Raw genomic sequence first — 17,907 nt, forward strand, 5'->3', positions numbered from 1 at the left:
ACAAATAGCCATGCATGTTGTACAGAGTGAAGAACATGCAACTGGCTGAGCTTGATTTCTACCTGTCTGTTTATAGCATCCATTCTGGATTCTACTCTCTGCTGAATGCAGCCTCAGCATGAGGCTGGTTTATCCACCCTGAATAAACCTCACAGCCATAATTCAGCTGCAAATAAAATAGAGCAGAAATAGGAGGTGCAGGTGCTGCTGCTGGCACACCATGAGCCAGAAACTGAAACAGGTGAGGCATAGAGATTATCTTCTGCAGGAGGAGCTGGGTGCAGCTGCCACTGGGGCTTCAAGGGAATGCCTTTACACAGTGGAGGCTTTGTTGCAGAATTTCAAGCTCCTCTCAATGGTGTGGACAATTTTCCCAAAGTGATGAGAAAAGAGAAGCCTGCACAGGCTTCTGCAGGGAGTGGATTGTCCCACGCTGAAGTATGTGCAGTGTCAGAACTTACCCCAGGAAACAGAGAAAAGATGGACTTTTTGTTTCATGCCTCTGAGTGCTCCCCAGAATGATATTTAGCATTGATGTCACCCAAGCCAATTTTTTTTCTCCTCAAGAAAGCATTTGAAACTACCAAATTCTGTTGATGAAAGTAATTATCAAAACTGAAAAAAGGATATAACAACAAAAAAGTAATGCTGTGAACTGTTGGTATGAAACTTTGTTTTCAGTATAAATAAGTTAGTGGGTTTTGCTTTCACAGTTGTGAACTTAATATACACAAAAGTTTATTTTCTAGCATTTATTTTGCCCCTACATCAATGCTAACAGTGTAATCACAAAACTTTATAAAGTATCATACCCTGGTAAAATAATTCCAAACAAAACAAATGAGAATCCATGGGGGAATTATAGCATGGGATCTTGATAAGCCAAAATAGAAAACTGTAAAGTATACCAGGTGTCATTGCAGGATTTGTGTGTGACTGTATAGAGTGCACTGACACGCCTGATGTTCAAATGAATCACATGGAGAAACTCCACCTGGTATTCCATAGGAATAAGTTAAGTACACTCTTCAAAATTATATCAAAAGCAGTTACAAATGTAAACCATTAAAATGTGATAGAATAGCACTTTATTTATAAAAATGTCATTTGCATTTTTGAACACTGTTTAACTTCCATGCTTGTTTTGCTGTTTTCGAATAACAAATTGACCATTTCAAATTCATAATGAGGTATGAAATAAATGAGAGGGTACTGAGGGTGAGTCATTCATTAATCATAAGCAAAACAGGGACAAAATCAAGGACACAGGAGCACAAACTGTAAAAGTAATAGGTTGCATAATCTTTGTATTTAATATTAACTACATTATGTTTTTCACATGAGTTCTGAGAAGTTGGGGTTTTTATGTTTACATGAAACTAATCCAAGGTAAATTTTATTTCTCAATATAATTTTGTTCTAGAGGTTGCCCTCTTTTTAACAAAGTAGAAGACAACAAATCCTAGCTTATGACATTGTTTTGAAGATTTAATAGAAGGGTTAGCAGGAACACTGAAGCCTACTGAAACTTTTGATTTAAGATATTCTACTTTGACTAGAACGTACCAAACCCTTCTTGTTTGTCATGGCAGATGTCCCATTAAGGACATAAATTCACCTTGAATTAGTTGTTTTGGCCAAAATAAGTTATTCTTGATATTCATGTGTCAGAGAAGGACAGAACAAGAACTATTATTCAAACTGTTCAGTCTTTATCCTTTGAGAGTTCAATCCAGAGTGATTACACAAGGTGCAACAAGGTTGTTTACAGTTTGCAGGTAATGTGAGTATTTAAATAGTAGGCGCAGTTCAAATAGATATAATAAAAACAATTTGTTACCCCAGATTTCAACAAAAAACCACAAAAGTAAACTAGGTTGTAATAAGGCAAGGTGAACTGATGGCACAGCAGGGAGTCAGTTCACTTCAGAATCACTAAACAGAAGCATCTCTCTGTTCCATATCCATTCATTTGGATGGAGCTAGCATTGATGTTACTCTTTGTTGTCATTGTTGTGGAGTTTAGTGGCCAGAGAAGGAGAAAGAGAGGAGAAAAGTCAGAGTGAGAACTATGCAGATAACTTGCTGTTAGAACTGCTGTGTTTTGTGGCCCCAGTGTGGTACCCATGGCCAGCCCCATGAGCTGTGTGTGTCTGTAGGTCTGTCTGTGTGGGGCAGGAGTGCTGGGGCTGACCAGCACTGCTGGGAGAACTGCTGGAGTCCCAGAACAGCTCCCAGCCACACAGCCACACCTGGGCCTTGCTGCTCCATGCCAGTTCGTCCTGCTGCACACAGAAAATAGAGATGCTGGGCAGATGATGCCTCCCTTCAGCCCCGTGGGGATCCCAGGGAGCAGTGCTCCGTGTCCAGGCCCATGAACCCGATGGAGCCAGGGGAGCCAGGCACAGACAGGCCCTGGGGTGCTGCCCTCGGTGAGCTCGGGTGAGAGCCTGGCCCTGCTCCAGGCCTGCCTCTGTTCCCGGCTCCTGCTGCACCTGAGCTGCCCCGTGGCTGTCCCCACTGCCCCACGCTGTGACTGAAGGTGCCAGCCCCCGTGAGGCGCTGCAGCCCTGGCTGGAAGGGCTGGAAGCTCCATGGTGCCCTGGGCTCTGAGCGGGGCAGGCCCTGCTCCCACCCTGCTCAGCTGCAATTAATGCGGCTTGGTTTGGTGCACAGCACCTGCCACATTTAGACTGTGACACAGGAATGAATACAGCACTGGTTAATATTTAGTTAAAAATCCTGATTCCTCCATATTTCCATTCGCAGTTTTTGCAACTTGAAGCAAAGTTCTGTCTGCAATTCTGTATCCAGAGGGAAAAAAGTTTCTGTTGGTTAAAAGTACATATGCTACCGGCTCTCTTTGTTTTCCACTAGCCTGAATGAAGGAAGTATCTTAATTTTTAAAACTCCCATTTAACTAGTTTCCTACCTTCTCTGCTCCAACATATCTACATTTTATAAATTGAATTGGTGCTATTTTCACACTGTGCTTAAGGTGTTTCTTCCTTATATGAGAAGCTATATATAAGCTGCAAGGTGTTAAAGCCAGTAATTGTTAGTGGTGGTTTTCTTTCTAAAGAAATATAAAGGAATGATCAATGATATACTATCAAAACTGAGGAATTTGCCCAGATTTCTAAAAAATCATGCATTCCACTAAGGCTTGTGTAAATGGGGAGACCCTCATAATGTATTTACCTTCATTGTAGGTGCAGATGGTTTAAGTGTGGTGCTCTGGTTTAGATTCCAGAGCAAATAGGTGACCTATGATATTATCATTCCCAGGAATATATTGCAAAGCAGTGCCTTTCTCAAGCAATGTGGGTAAAGGGTTCACTCTGTCCCCCGTGCTCCTCTGCTTGAATGCTTTTCCCAAGCTCCAGATCAATCTTTAACTCCTCACATTTAAATTAAGATGAAATACCATGGAGAAGAAAGGGAACAAAAATACTTCCAAAATTCTAGGAAATAGATTTTTACATTCTTCTCTCTCCTAAGCAAGACATTTAAAATTATGAAGCCCATGAAGTCTTCTCTCTATTGGACCAGGTATTTCCAAATTTTTTGAACCAATCTCAACTTTTTCAGCAGAATACATATTTTTTTCAAGAAATCCTCTAATTTTGTTACAGATTCTTCAACTTAGTACCAGAAACATTTTGCTAAGGGCCTGAGAAGTCTGTCAAAGTAGAAAATTTCAGTAAAAAATTCAGAAAAAAATCAGTACTATCAGAGGTGTGTTCCTTTTATAGGTACCCTGCCCTGCTCTTTGCAATGGTGTCTCTGAATCTGAACTGGGCTTTCTCTGTGCCTCAAACCATCCAGCTCTGCAGAGCTGCTGTAATTCTGCTGTCAGAGGCTGCTCCTGCAGCAGAGATGGAGGGTAACTATATACCCAGAAGTTAAAAAGTGGAAAGAGTTTGGCTTTTGGGGGGACTTAGACTAATTTACACCTTCAGCATATTTGAAATTGCTGTTGAAATATCTGCCAGTGTGTTCATGAAATGTCAAAGTTGAAGGAATGCATTTTAAGCAAATGCCCTCTCCCAGGTTAATGATTAACACTGTGAGAATTCAGCTTGGTATTTACTGTATCATGACACAAGTAAATTGAACTCCAAGCAAGTAATTATCTATTTTTTTTAAGGTGTGCAATGCCAAATTATTAACTTTTGTGGTAGAGGGGTAGTAGAAACAAGGGTCAGACAGTACCCACAGAGTCTTGTGAGACTCCTTTTTTCACACCCACTGTGGTATACAAAAAACAATGTTCTTATAGAGGCCTTCCTGTTTCCAATGCAATATCTAAATCATTATATACATTTCAAAAAAATACATCTCTGTCTTCGTTATTGTATTAAAAAACAATCCTTACATTCTCTACCTATTTCTCACTCTTCATCACAGCAGACTGTACCTTCTGTTTATGTTTCAGTGGACCAATCAATTGTTCTATTTTCCAGCCAGATTTTGGTAGGATCACAAACATGTCAGCTCTGTGCCTATTACAAAATCAGAATTTTCAGTCTTCTTAATTCTCTAGGAAGGGGGCTTTACTTCACTAGAAAAATACTTATTTTTCTTGAAATGTAAATATTACCTTTCAGGAAAGATGTTGCCTGGAATATTCTGCCGGAAACATGAATGCTTCAGAAAATTAAAAACATCTAAAATTTTTGAGAATTTAGGTTAGGAGAAAAATACTTGGACTTTATCAGCTCTCCCATTGTTAAGCCTGCATCTAGACCTCCCAGTCTGCAAAGCCTTTAAGGTTCTAATTCCATTTTGCAATTCCCATTTTTTTTTCACAGGAAGCTAGCACTGTTGAAAGGCTCAAAGGTGCTCCCCCTAATTTTCCTTCTATCTCCAGACAGTATATGGCCAAGTTATTTAGATACAAATAAGCCTTGAGAATATCACCAAATCCATTCTAATTTCATTCATGCCTTGGAGATAATAATTTAAAGAGCTAGTCACTGCTTGCAATTAAGCATGGAGAAAATAGATCTGTCCCATAATTTATGTCTGCAAAGGTTGGGCTGGATTTGTAATTAATGTTTGCTCCTTTTAATGAAATACTCCAAAGGTCTGCACTTCTGTCATTCATGGAGGTAATTTTTCAATTGATTAGTAAAATAATACTTGAAAAGTAAATGCACCTGCTTTAGCACAGAAATGTCTTAGTCAAGTAGAGACAATGATTGGAGTGCTAAAAAAATATCATTTCAATACAGTAGAGACTGGAGTTTTACTCCTCCAGAATTCAGAACTCCCACTCAAGAGAAAAAAAAGAAAAGGTAATTAAACCTCCAACAACTTCCTCAGCATGCTTTCATCCAGTTTAATTCCTGGGTGGTTTTCAGCATAGCTAAATACTTTTAGGAGCACACGCCTGAGCTGCAAGTGAAATGTGTTTGGAAAGCCTATGTTACAGCAAGAGATCATTTTTATATTTGTGTACCTTAGTATTTTTGGAGGGAATGATCAAATAATTTCATTTTGGAAATTTTTTTCATTTTGGATAAACACTTCAAATTTGACAGCTCAGTTGGATTCTATTCTTATTTCCTTTTCAGGATCAAACACCTTCAAACCTGCAAAGTGGTAAGACATAAGAGTTAGGTCCCAGCCATCACTGGTTTAAAATGGCTGGAAATGTCCTTTCTACAAAGCACCCACTATCAAAGCAAATGAAACAAAATAAAATAACAAGCCATCTCTGCCTGTTCTCAGGAAATTGATAAGGGTTTTCTTTGAGTTAATCACTCCAAAATTATTTCTGCTGCTTTGTTAATTTAGTCATTGTGACCCAAAGTTTACTATTCCCCTACTCCTCAGATCTCACGTTTTGTAGGAGTGGTATTCTGGGAATTGACTGAAGTTGACCAGACAGGATGCAGAGCAGAAGTCACAGTCTCTGCCAGATTCCTCGAGGGCCACAAACATGGTGATCCCAGAGGCTTTGGACCTTGTGTCACCTGGGACAAGGATTTTGCTTTCAGAGAAAGAAGCAGAGAAGGAATACATGTGGTGAAAGAAGCCTTTATCCAGTGCTCAGCCTAATGGAGCAGAGTAATCCAGGCAGGAGCAAGGGGATGAGAGTCATTAGAACACTTAACTTTAAAGATAAAAGTTTATAGTTTTAATGCTGCACTTTTAAGTGTTTGAGTCATCTGAAGGATCCAGCTCTTATTAAAGCATGAGCAAAGCAGCACCTAAGGACTTATAAAAACCTGCACCTTGAACTTAGTGTAACTCCCATTAAAGTCAATGGATGCTGAGTCAGACCTTAATTCTTCTTGTGTCTTAGAGATTCAAAAGGTGAAAATCCTGGCGCTGCTGATGTTTTGCCATTGACCTCCCAGGGTCAGGATTTCATGCTAAAAGCCATAAAATGGCACTGACATTTCGTCATTGCTGTCTTGGATCAGATTCATAACAGTGACCCAGGAGACAAAAATCTCCATAATCCATTACTACTGTGCATCTACCCAACACTGTCTCACCACCTTCTACCTTTTCTAAAGAGAGAGAATAATCTATAATTTGAACTGCCTTTATTTTAACTCAAGTGAAGAGCAATGGAAAAATTTTTACTATTCATTTTTCAATCACACTATTTTAACCTTCTAAGTAAATTCTTGATTATTTTATATTAATTTAACTGGGAAATTCTCTTTTGGAAATGAAGGCAGTTTTGTTTGATGATTTGTTTTTCTTCTCTTTTTTCAATACCTGTTCTAAAAAGGCTTTGCAGTAAAACTGGAAGGCAAATTTCAGCTTTATAACATGATTGAATGAAATGTTTTTGATTAGCAGTGAGAACTATGAGGAGTTTATATAATTTCTTAATGATCCTTAACAAAATATTTAATTAAAGAGCAGCTGGAAAGATAATCTTGATTAATAAAAGGAAATCAGGGAATTAACTGATTTCTATAATGTAAGAGTACTTGCAAAGTGTGATAGCTACCACATATTGTTAGCAGTTAGACATAAACTGATAAAATACAAAATTATTGTGCTCTACCCCATTAAATTTTCAAGATTACAAATGCAAAATATTGGCTTTGCTTTACAGATGAAAAAAGTAATAGATCCCAGGTTCACAGATACAAATGTACTGAAAAATACAATTTAAAATTTTTATAATAAATTAATATTATAAGTAACATGGCTGCTTTGGCATGGGCCAATTCATTACTTTGTGGCAGTCCCTTTGTCCAATGCTTTCAATTATTATTTTGGTTCTTTCCTTTGGCAAAGCTTGGTCCCTTGTTAGCTTTGGTTTTATAACTTTCATCACAGTAATAGTCTTGCTACTCTACTGGAATCAACGGGTTTGATGTCTTTAAATACAGGCACAGCTTGAGCCGGGGTGATCTGCTTATTAAAAGCAGTAGACGTTTACATTTGGAAATGAAAAAAAGCCTGGTTGTGAGTTTTGTGCAAAATTTCCTTCCTTCGAACTTCTCTTTGTTAAATAACTGCAGATCTTGAGACATTAGGGGTACTCATATTACCTAACTTGGTTTCTCTGACCTCGTTCTGGAGAAATCTATGGAGACTAATTAAAAAATCTCCCCTATATTCCTAGAGGAAAGTGGTGTGATCATTTCTGCACTCTGAGAGCATTTCTGACTTTACTGGAGGAGCCTGGGCTTTCCACCCTCAGTGAGGCCTTGGAGTCCTCTGAGTTTTATGCAGTTGAAGGTCCATGTCAGGAGTGGTATATTATTTCCAAGAAACACAGGTTAATTACAAGATTTTAACTGTTTGCTTTCCTGTTAACATTAATGAAAGCATATATTTGTATGCTTTGCCTTTTGAAAATTAATTTCCTGAATTTCTCTAGGGATATAGAGGTTGTGTACAATGCATAGTTTTTCCTTGTATTATTTATTAATGGAGGGGTATCATCTAGTAGCAACTCCCTTTGTGCACAATATTTTCAGCTTTTTAAGTCACTTCAGTTGTGCTGAACTTTGAGATGAGAATGAAGCTGTCTTTGTTGGGGGTTTTTCTTACAGTCTGAAACATGTTTACTTCCAGAACACCGTGTAAATATCTCTTAAAGAGGTGCTTTGCAAATAAGCTATTATGGTACTAAAGAAAACATTGATTAGTTTTAAATGGCAGTAACAATTCAAGTGTATGTAAAGACAAGTGCATTTTCTTTTGAGGTTAAGCCTCTGAATTTAATAATTGAAGGAAAAAATACAATAAGATGCAATAAAAGAAGCTTCAGTGAAGTGCATTATGCAATTATGACTGCCATAACTACAACTGCCTCACCAGATCATAGCATGCTTTCTCCTCAGAGAAAACAAAATTATTTTTATAACTTGGTTTTGGTTTTGTTTTTTTTTTTTTTTTTTAATGTACTATTTGGAAAAGATTGTATGCTTTGTTATGATTCTGTTGATTCAGAAAACCAGTCTGTTAGTTCAGACATCTGAAAATTCAAGACACCATTCAAGTGAATACAGTATGCAGCTGAAGCAATCTATTTATTTTTAGCTTTGTCAAAGTTGTATTCAAATGTGAAAACTCTTTTAGGAGATATCTTCATGAGTTCCCTCAATTAAATCATGTTACATTTTGCTTAACATACACAAGACCAGAATCATTAGAAGAGAGATTTTGGCTGTGTGTTGTGCAGTTTCACTTGGTGAATTGCATTATTACTGTGTGCTGGAAAGATCCTGTGTGGTGATTGTGCCTTCATAGTCAAACTTCTTGCAAAAGGGACTATTATAACCTCTTCTTCATCACATAAAATAGACCAAGTGGGATGACAATTATAGAAGCAACGATTCAGATTGGACTTTAAGAAGTAGGGATGTTAACTAAGAGGTTGTACTGTATAGGCTCAAACTGCAATGAGGAAAGGTGGTGGGAAGGTGTTTGGCTGATGGAACAGTTTGTCTGTTAGTGAAAACCACAGTCTGATCCACAGTTCAGAGAGCTGGGTGCAGTTCCAGTCAGAGGCACATTTTAATTGTGGCGGAGTAAAGGCTCCCTCAAATTAAAGAAATGTCATGGTTAAAGAATAAATATGAAGTGTAAGCGTTAAGAATGACTTTCCACAAAGAAAGAGTCCCAAGAGTCCCTTGTTGTTCCTTGTGGGGTGTAGGTTAGGAAAGAGTGCTGCAGTTGGATACAACCATTTAATTAATGTGCATCTTGTTTGCTCAAATCATGGCTGTAACTCCTCTGAGTGCTGCAGCTCTTTGTGTTTCATATCAAATTTTCTGAAGTCTCTCAGTCTGTTTTCCATGGATGCTGATGTGTTCATGCACACGTGTGCACTTTCATTTGCATGATTTCTGATCTAGCATAGTTTTGTAAAGACCTCCAGCTCAGTAGTATTAAAGATGATAAATGAATATATAAATCCAAGGGGAAAGTACTAAAGTTAATAGTGAGGAGGTTTTTTTGCATAAAATAACCCTGGTTTCCAACATTTTACAAAGTCCCTTCTCAGCTTAATGTGTGCTGATAAAAGATCCATTCTATACAACAATTTCCTCTCATCTTGTGACCCCGTATCTGCAGTTTTTCCTTATGTCTATTCCTCTTAAAATCCAATTTTCTAGTTATACTAGTATTTATTAAAAGCTTGACTGTAAGGTCTTTGTTTACCCAAAGATCTATTTTTATCATAACTGTTTATAATGATTAAACCTCAACAACTTAAACACTTTACACAAAATAATGTATTTTCAATAAATTGAAATATTAACCAATCATATGTAATGGTTCAGTTCTAGCAAATGGATTGCTAGAAATCCTTAGGGTTTCATATAAATTGAAAACTGTATTGACTGACCAGGCTGCACTCGAATTGCATTGCATTTGGATCAAAAAGCATAGAAAAAGTTCTCATTATAGTTCCCTGACATTAATTTGAGCATTTTTATATGTGTGTCCTATTAAGTACTTTAAGTGCTTTTTGATAATTGTGCTTTGTAGTTTTTACAGCACTTCAGCCTATTCCCAGTTCAATTTCCTCTTTTATCCGATGTTTGAAATATTGATTTCTGACAGATAAAAGCAAACCTTATAATCTCAGCAGCATGCAATAAGTGAGTAAGAGGGGGCTACAGAATGCATCAGGGAATGGTCATATTTGAAACCGTCTTTGTTTTATTACATTTCGTCAACAGAATTTACTTACCGCTTGCTGATATTTATGTAAAAGCAGGACTCCTGATAGTCCAGTGATATTAGCAGCTCCTGCTATACTTTTGCATTTAGTAAGATAAAAGAAGAAACTCCCTTGGTGGTTGATGATTGCAGCTGCTTAAACTGCTGTCAACTGGCTTGAAGTAACTGTGATTTATCTTCCTCAGATTGTGCAGCGTCGTGTCCGTGAACTTCCAGAGTTTGCATTAAAAAGTGACAGAACATCACAGTGCCAGAAGCTTCTCATATTGTGGCCCTGAAGGTAAAAGCAAAAGAAACTGTCTTGGTCTGTGTCTGGGAACACTGTCCAAAATCTCTGCAAAGCTCTTGTGACATGAAAGAGATCTTTGAGAAATGGGTTGGGATTTTGAGCATGGACTAAGTAAAATTAAGGGATGCTCAGGAGTAGCACTGGTGCTTTGCATGCTTTCAGGATGCTTCTTGTGCAATTTCTAAAAACTAGGACGAGTAATCCAGTCCAATGCCATGGATAGTTAATAGTATGGTAAGAGTTCAGTTTGTATTTCTTTCCTTTTCATTATCCAGTGTAATCCAATGTCTCACAAGTAACATTGCATTAAACATCCCTAGTCAGCTCCATCAGCACCCACAGTAAACAAGCAGAATATACAGGGAATGAGCTGCAGTATTTTCTCTGAAGTCCTGAAAATTCAGAATGCTGTTTTAGAAGGCAAGGGAAGTTCCTCAGGTTACACAGTACCTTTGGCAATCAATACCAAATCCTATCAAAGTAACAATGGGAGAGTCTCCATCCTGAGCACCAGAGTAGGAGGAAGCTGAGTATATTTCTCTTGAGGCATACATTTCTAAGAGAGACTGATGTACCTGACAACACAAGCAGGTGAAATAAAGGAAGGAGAAACATGATTTTTAATAACATAGACATTTTTAAGATGAACACAGGTATTTTATTCAACTCCAAATTAGCAATTGTTAATTCAGAAACATTTTTTTGGCTCAATCCTAGAAACACTTAAAATGACTACCTTGCATCAAGATCTTCCCACACCTGTGTGTAGAATGGTTTTCAAACAAAAGACATTTAAAAATGCTATTTTAGTGAATTTTGATTATTATGGACTGGAGCTGGAATTCTGCCAGTCACTTAGCAGAAGTTTGTTCTCCAATCAATTCAAGTTTTCATTACTAAGCAATTAGTGTTTAAAGTTTTAAGTGATAAGCACTTAACTGTGTTCTGGAAATAGTGGCTTGGTGGTAGCAAAGCCTGACAGCGTTCTGAAGAATGGCAAGCCTGGAAAAGTGATTTGGTTAAGGCTGTCAGGGAGAAAAGGTCTTCTGAGCTCTGCAGGCATTGACCACAGGGCTGATGGAGCAGAGCTTGCTTGATGGCAGAATGTGCCAGAGATGGTGCCCAGGGAGAGAGAACAGAGGAGTAAGTAGGAAGGCTTGTTGGGCCAGGGCTTTGGTTTAACATGGTCAGAGCTCCAAAGACAAGGGTTATGGTGCATGGCCCAGCCAGTCCTCACTCCATCCTGATGCTGACACCAAAGTATGCCACAATATTCACATGCCAGTGTGGAAGCACAGGCAGAAAATGCTGCTGCTGACAGAAAAGGAGGGTTGACTGGAGTTAAGCTTTGCAGGAAGGTTTCTTCAGTGATGATTTGACAGCTGGGAAGCTTGGGCCAGCTGAACCACAGAACTGAAATAATTAAGGAAAAAGGACAGAAAATGTTGGTTGAATTATGTTTAACAGCAATATTGTGCCACTGGACATTTAAATACAAAATCTATAAGACACAAATACAGCAACAAAATCTTTCCTTCTGTTTTGGAATATGCTAGCTGCACCCCACCCAAATGTTTGTGTCCCAACAGACCCACACAGAAATGTGTATATGTGCAGGTTACTGTCCTGTATGTTCCCATATATACAGGTCAAGTATTAATACAAGGATCCTGCAGTGGGTGATGTAATTGTAGACAATCTCCATTATCATTTCAAAGGAGCTACTCAGCTTTTTTCATATTGGATAAGTTATTTACAGTTCACTATTTAAAGGAAAAAGCATTGGAAAAGGTTTATCTTCTAATAAATCAAGACCATTATGGCATCAAGTCACAAAGCCTGATGGAATAGAGGCAGTTGCAGAAGCTGTGTCTTGCAAAATATTATGTATACTGTATTATACTGGGTAGCTGAATTAAAAGGGCTTCTATGAAGAATTATAAACAATTAGAAATGGAAAAGTACAATATAGAAAAAAGAGCCCTGATAATTTTTGGTTTGGGTTCTTGTGGTGCTCAGTTTGGAAAATAAGCCATTGAATACATCAACTGATATTTTCTAGTGGCCTCTTTGACACTGTAAATAATGCTGCAGGCATGCACATTCCAGTATTATAGCTGATAGAACTATCTTAATGCTTTTATCTCTGAAATTTCATTTTAAAATTTGAACCTCGGTGTTGGAGCTGATGGCACTGAACGCATCAAACTAATGCTGGTAAAACTCTGAAGTGTTGAGCAGCTTCACAAGCCTAGGCTGTAATATCCCTGACCTTGTATATGGGAAGGATTGTGTTGGCCTCAAACATCTATTTAGTTACTCTATTTGATGGGAAACAATGTCTGTGTGAAACAAAGAAAATTAATCAGAGATAATTCATCAGACAAGCTCAGAGCAAGTTCAAGTGTGCAAGTGCCTGTGATTAAATAGACATGCAGCTACCTATTTAACCTAAAATATCTGTAAAGGAAATCTGTCTAGATTTTCTAGGACTTTTAAAAAATAAAGTTGTTTCCAGTAAGGAAAAGGAGTGACAGTGCTTCACCAGGTTCAGTTTTGGTGCTAAATAAATTATAAAAACAGGTCTCCCCCCTGCCCCAAAAAAAATCAAAACAAAACATTTAGTTACAAGCAATGAGATCAAAAGGCTGAGTTCAGCTAGTTTCGTTGTTCCCACCTCTTTGTTTCTGAATTTTTTTTAAGTGCTGCTGAAAATTTTGGAATGATATTTTGGAGAGTTTCATCACAAATGATTGGAATTTCTTAGTGTAATACATACAGTCAGTTCTAAAGACCTAGTTTTGGTCTTTTGCACATATGTTTGAAATAGTATGTAGCACTAACCATTTTTCACTGCTTACCCATTTTTTGACCATTTGAAACAGAATTTCATCATGAATCCCTACAGTCATTATATCTGTCCATACCAGTGTTTATTACAACATTGCTAATAACTTGTGTCTTCTGTTACACAGTCAAAAGAAAGTACTGCATTTTGTGCCCCTCTAAAACATGCACAGTGTGTGCACTGCAGGCATTTAGTGGAATTTGTATCACTGTGTTTTCTATTTTGGGTCACTACTGTAAAGGATCAGAGGAAAAAATTAAGACACCTTTATAGGTTTCTTCTCCCACCTTGGGCACTCTGACCAGCTGTGATTTCTATTTCCATGTTCATAATGTAAGAAAATGAAGACATTTTAATGACAACAAATATTATTTAGAGTAAGTTTACTTGTTCTGATGATTTTTACTTATCCGAGGAAGACAGCTTTAAAATTTTACCTGAGATTTTTGGAGCATTTTTTCACTACAACTAAGGTATTTTAACTGGACTATTTTTAATAGGACTAAGCCTCTGGCACTCCAGCAGGATGCTTGAGGAGTCAGTGCTCTGTGTGCTTGTTTTCAAGCATTTTTAATATTTCTTTGTAAAAATTAGGCAAACTGGTACTATTAGTACCAGTTTATATATGTTTATACAATTAAGAAAGCAATTTATCTCCTTCACAGCATGGGCACATGCACAGCCTGCAGCCCAGCCCTCACTCTGCCAGACCCTCAGCCTGGAACTCCTCTGCAGCTCCTGTGCTCCAGCTGCTTTCCTTGTTAAACAAAGTGTCCAAGGTGTCAGAAGGATGACATCAGGCACGCTATGCTACATGACCAAATGACAATATTTCTCTCATTTTAGCTCCTTAATACCATCTTTAGCTGAGTGGGAAAGAACACACATTGCATGACCTTGGGGATACTTGTTTCTGCATTTATTATTGGAAAAAATATGGCTTTTGAAAGATGAAATGTACTCCAAATATCACATTTCTCAACTATCCTGAGCTAAATGCTGCCTTGATGTATGTCCTGTACACCCTAAGTTGACAGATGTGAAGTACAAGTAAGAGCAGAATTTGACCAGCTAAATTTAACATAATAGGATTATGAATATTACAAGGGCAATGGATTTTCTAAACATAGAATGCTACAGCATGCCTGCTTTCAGGTTTAGTCCTAGATAGTCTGGGATAGGCAGTAACAAAGCAGCAAAGGAATATCTTTGTTCTGTGGTAGGGATCTTGAATGTACCATGCTTAGAGAGCTACTCAGTGATGTTCTGGGAGGATTCTGCATAGGTTTGCCCTTACATTTTAATCCTTCTTTTCCCCTTCCTTTCTCAAATATTGAGCAAATATTCTTGTTTCAGGATATATTCAGGAAAGGGTTCAATTTGCTTGAATTATTTAAAGTTATAATGGGAGTTTTCTGCCAGATTCTGGGGAAATGTTTTTAACAGTGTTTGCAAATGCAGAGGACATTGCTCCACTGAAACATTTGCCAGTGTCTGTGCCAAAGGTTTTTCATAGAGACCATTGTCATGGCCTGGTCTTTACTGCTCTTTACTGTAGAACAGCCACAAAACCAATTGGCACACAAGATCTTGTACACCCACATTCTTTCAGCAACTGCATGTAATAAAATAACTCTATTATTATTATTATTATTATTATTATTATTATTATTATTATTATTATTATTGCTGCTAAACAGCCAGAAGCAGATAGGGAATCTTACAGTGAAGCAGGACCTTAACAAGCTTTTCTCAGTTTCACCACTGGTAGGATTTCCAGCACAAAGGGATAGCAGAAGACCTCCTTTCCAACAAAATAAATGTAACTTGATATTAGTGCTTATCAATTTGAAATCTGATCAGATAACAGATTTTTTCAGAAAGGATACAGTGTTTTTTAGCTGTCAGCACTGATTAACAGAGTACATCTCAGATGATTAATCTTTAATTCTTAATTTTTGGGTTCTCTTTCCCTTGATAATGATTTGTGGGGAAAAAAATGGATATATTCATCACATATTTTGTGAAAGGTTTAAAAAAGAACATTGACACAGATATGCCCAAACTCAGCAGCACTTAGGTGGCCCAGGCAGTCACCTGAGATATGAGAATGCAGATGCTGAGATTGTTTTACCAGAGCAAGAAATGTGACAGGTTTCTTTCATTAGCAGTCAAAGGAGGAAATTTTTGGGTTGCTGGATCCTCTGAGAAGTTATAAAGGTCATCCATCATAACCTTTTCCAAACATTCCATTCTCATTTAAATAAAAAACTTTTGCTTTCCAAAGGCCATCTTTCCCAGTGACTCTTCTTCCAGCCTGCAGCTCTAATCTCTTGGGAAATTTTCTTCAGGGCTATTTTGACTAAAAGTGTCTAGGTTTTTATTTATATATTTTTGCTGTAGATGAGCATGTTTCTGGGTTTTTCCCTTTGTCTCTTTAGAAATGGATGGATATTGGCTAGTCATCCCTTATCATCAGGTTTCTTGGCTGTGGACCTACAAAAACCTGTTTGTGCTACCCAAGTCAGTCAGAAATGTATTCCCTGAACCCCAAAGATTATTGTCTAAATCAAAAGGCTTCAAAACATTAGTCATTTTTCTTAGAGCACTTTCTTCATACAGAAGAAAAACCAGCTTTTTTTCAACATATGCAGGATAAAATGTTTTCATTTTTCCTTCCTAGATGGCTTTTGAGAAGCACTGTTCCCCGTGATATTGCTGTGTAAGACAAGCTTACCCTGCCTTTTCAGGAGGGTCCATTATCTGTGCTTTAGGCCTCTGTGACATTAGTATTTGGCTTTTTGCACAGATATAATATAAAAAATACCTGTGTGGTAAAGGATTGTACAGTCCTGGCTTGTGCTTTGTGATGATACTGAAATATGAGCAAGAATCACTGGTGCAACTCACATAAAGACATAAGTTATGAGTCTTGTTGGAGGACAGGTATACCTGACAACAAAAAATGTATTTGGCTAGTAATGTTCCTGATTTGAAGAGAAAAAAATTAAAAGAATTAGAGATATGGAAAAAAAATCAAAAATAAGGTTGTCAGTGTAGTAAAAGCAGACATTCAGCTGTTATAAATTGGCACTGATCCACTGGTTTCCACAGAGTTCTGTTGATCATGCCAGCTGAAGAGCTGACCCTGAATATTATCAAAGTTTTCTTGGAGGTGGCAGGAAAATAAATCCTTTACAATTTCCTTTTTAAGAACTCAGGATTTCCGTTTTTATAACTGCAAACTTTCAGAATGAAATGTGGAGCACAGAGACAGGCAACACCACACTGACTGTGTTTGATTAGGGTAATCCTTTTTTTCCTTCTATGTGGTTACTACAGCCAAGCAATTATTTATCATACTTTCAATTGCTTGAAGCACTGTAGACTACAGGTTAAATATTCTCATGTCATTGTGAGCTTCTGCTCCAAGTTCTCATTGAAATCTAATTACTTTCATCTTCAAAAGAAATTTTAATGAGCTCAAAGTATCTACCCTTCTGTTTTAATTGTTGCACTTCACATTCTGCAGATCAAAACCTCCTATTTTTCTTTTTTTTTTTCACCTTAAAACGCTGTTGACAAGTTCTTTCCGGAGCTCTCAACTTCCATCCACTTTTTATTGGTCATATTCATGTAAGATATAAATCCAGAAATATGCAACACATGCAGATTTAAACCTGTAACAGATCTAGTTCTTACCCCTGAAGAGTGGAACATGTGCCAGGCACTGTTACTTTGATTGGCCTGGGATCAGGGATCTCAGCTGTGGGTCCCTGTAGCAGTCAAATAAAGCCATTAAATCAGCGGTAATAAATGTATTTGGTATGAGTACCAAGACTTTTCCTGGATTACTCGTGGAACAAAGCACAGAAAAATGTTTTTCTGCTTGTATATACAGGCAGCTACACATACACTGTTGTCCTCTCATTTTGACACTCCATGGCCCTGCTGCAGGTGTGTCTTAGGTGCCAATTGTTCAGTCCCATTGTTATCCTCACACATTCTTGTGTTTTCATAATCTGCTTTTGCTATGAGCATCCTTCTTTCACTCATCCTCATAAATATTAATTACTGTGGTCTGGTTGAGATAAATACAGTTAGCTTTTCAAGTGGAAAGTTATTGGCTTGTTTCTATAAAGTTGCAGTCTTGAATTCCAAGTTCTGGTCAATATTTAGTGTGTAAATGAGATGGGTGAGACCTGGGACTGGCTGCCAGCAGTTGTAGGGATTGGAGTGCTCTGGAGTATCTGGCCTTAATTGTTGAGCTTCCAGTGTTCTTCACAGCAAGCATTTGATGTGTTCTGTTCCTCCAACCCTTTAGAGAGAATAATTTCCCATTTGGTGGCTTATAAAATTCTATAATCTACATCATTTTAGCACCTTGCATCAAAGTGTGCAACATTCACACCAGAGAGAGTGACCCTGGCAAGTCACTGGCACTGCAAGTACTGAATGGAGGGAGACTGAGTGATCAGGGCTACAGAGACAGAATTTATTTTCTGTTGTGCTCCTCTGGTTGTGCAGTAGATGTGATTCTGAGGAGCTGTGCAGTACTGTTCCAATAGCAATAGCTAGCAGGCTGGCAAAGTGTTGG

The 17,907-nt window shown here is 37.8% G+C and overlaps 1 long non-coding RNA gene across 2 annotated transcripts in view; it reads left to right on the plus strand.

Moving 5' to 3' along the window:
* The window catches only part of LOC135279146 (uncharacterized), a 185,884-nt gene that overhangs the window by 110,706 nt on the left and 57,271 nt on the right, over window positions 1-17,907 (plus strand). For both annotated transcript variants that reach the window (XR_010346468.1, XR_010346469.1), the window contains one exon: window positions 10,359-10,453. This is a non-coding gene — a long non-coding RNA (uncharacterized LOC135279146). The remainder of the gene's footprint in view (window positions 1-10,358; window positions 10,454-17,907) is intronic.

This window comes from Passer domesticus, chromosome 12 (assembly GCF_036417665.1).
Source record: "Passer domesticus isolate bPasDom1 chromosome 12, bPasDom1.hap1, whole genome shotgun sequence".
NCBI classification, from domain to species: domain Eukaryota; kingdom Metazoa; phylum Chordata; class Aves; order Passeriformes; family Passeridae; genus Passer; species Passer domesticus.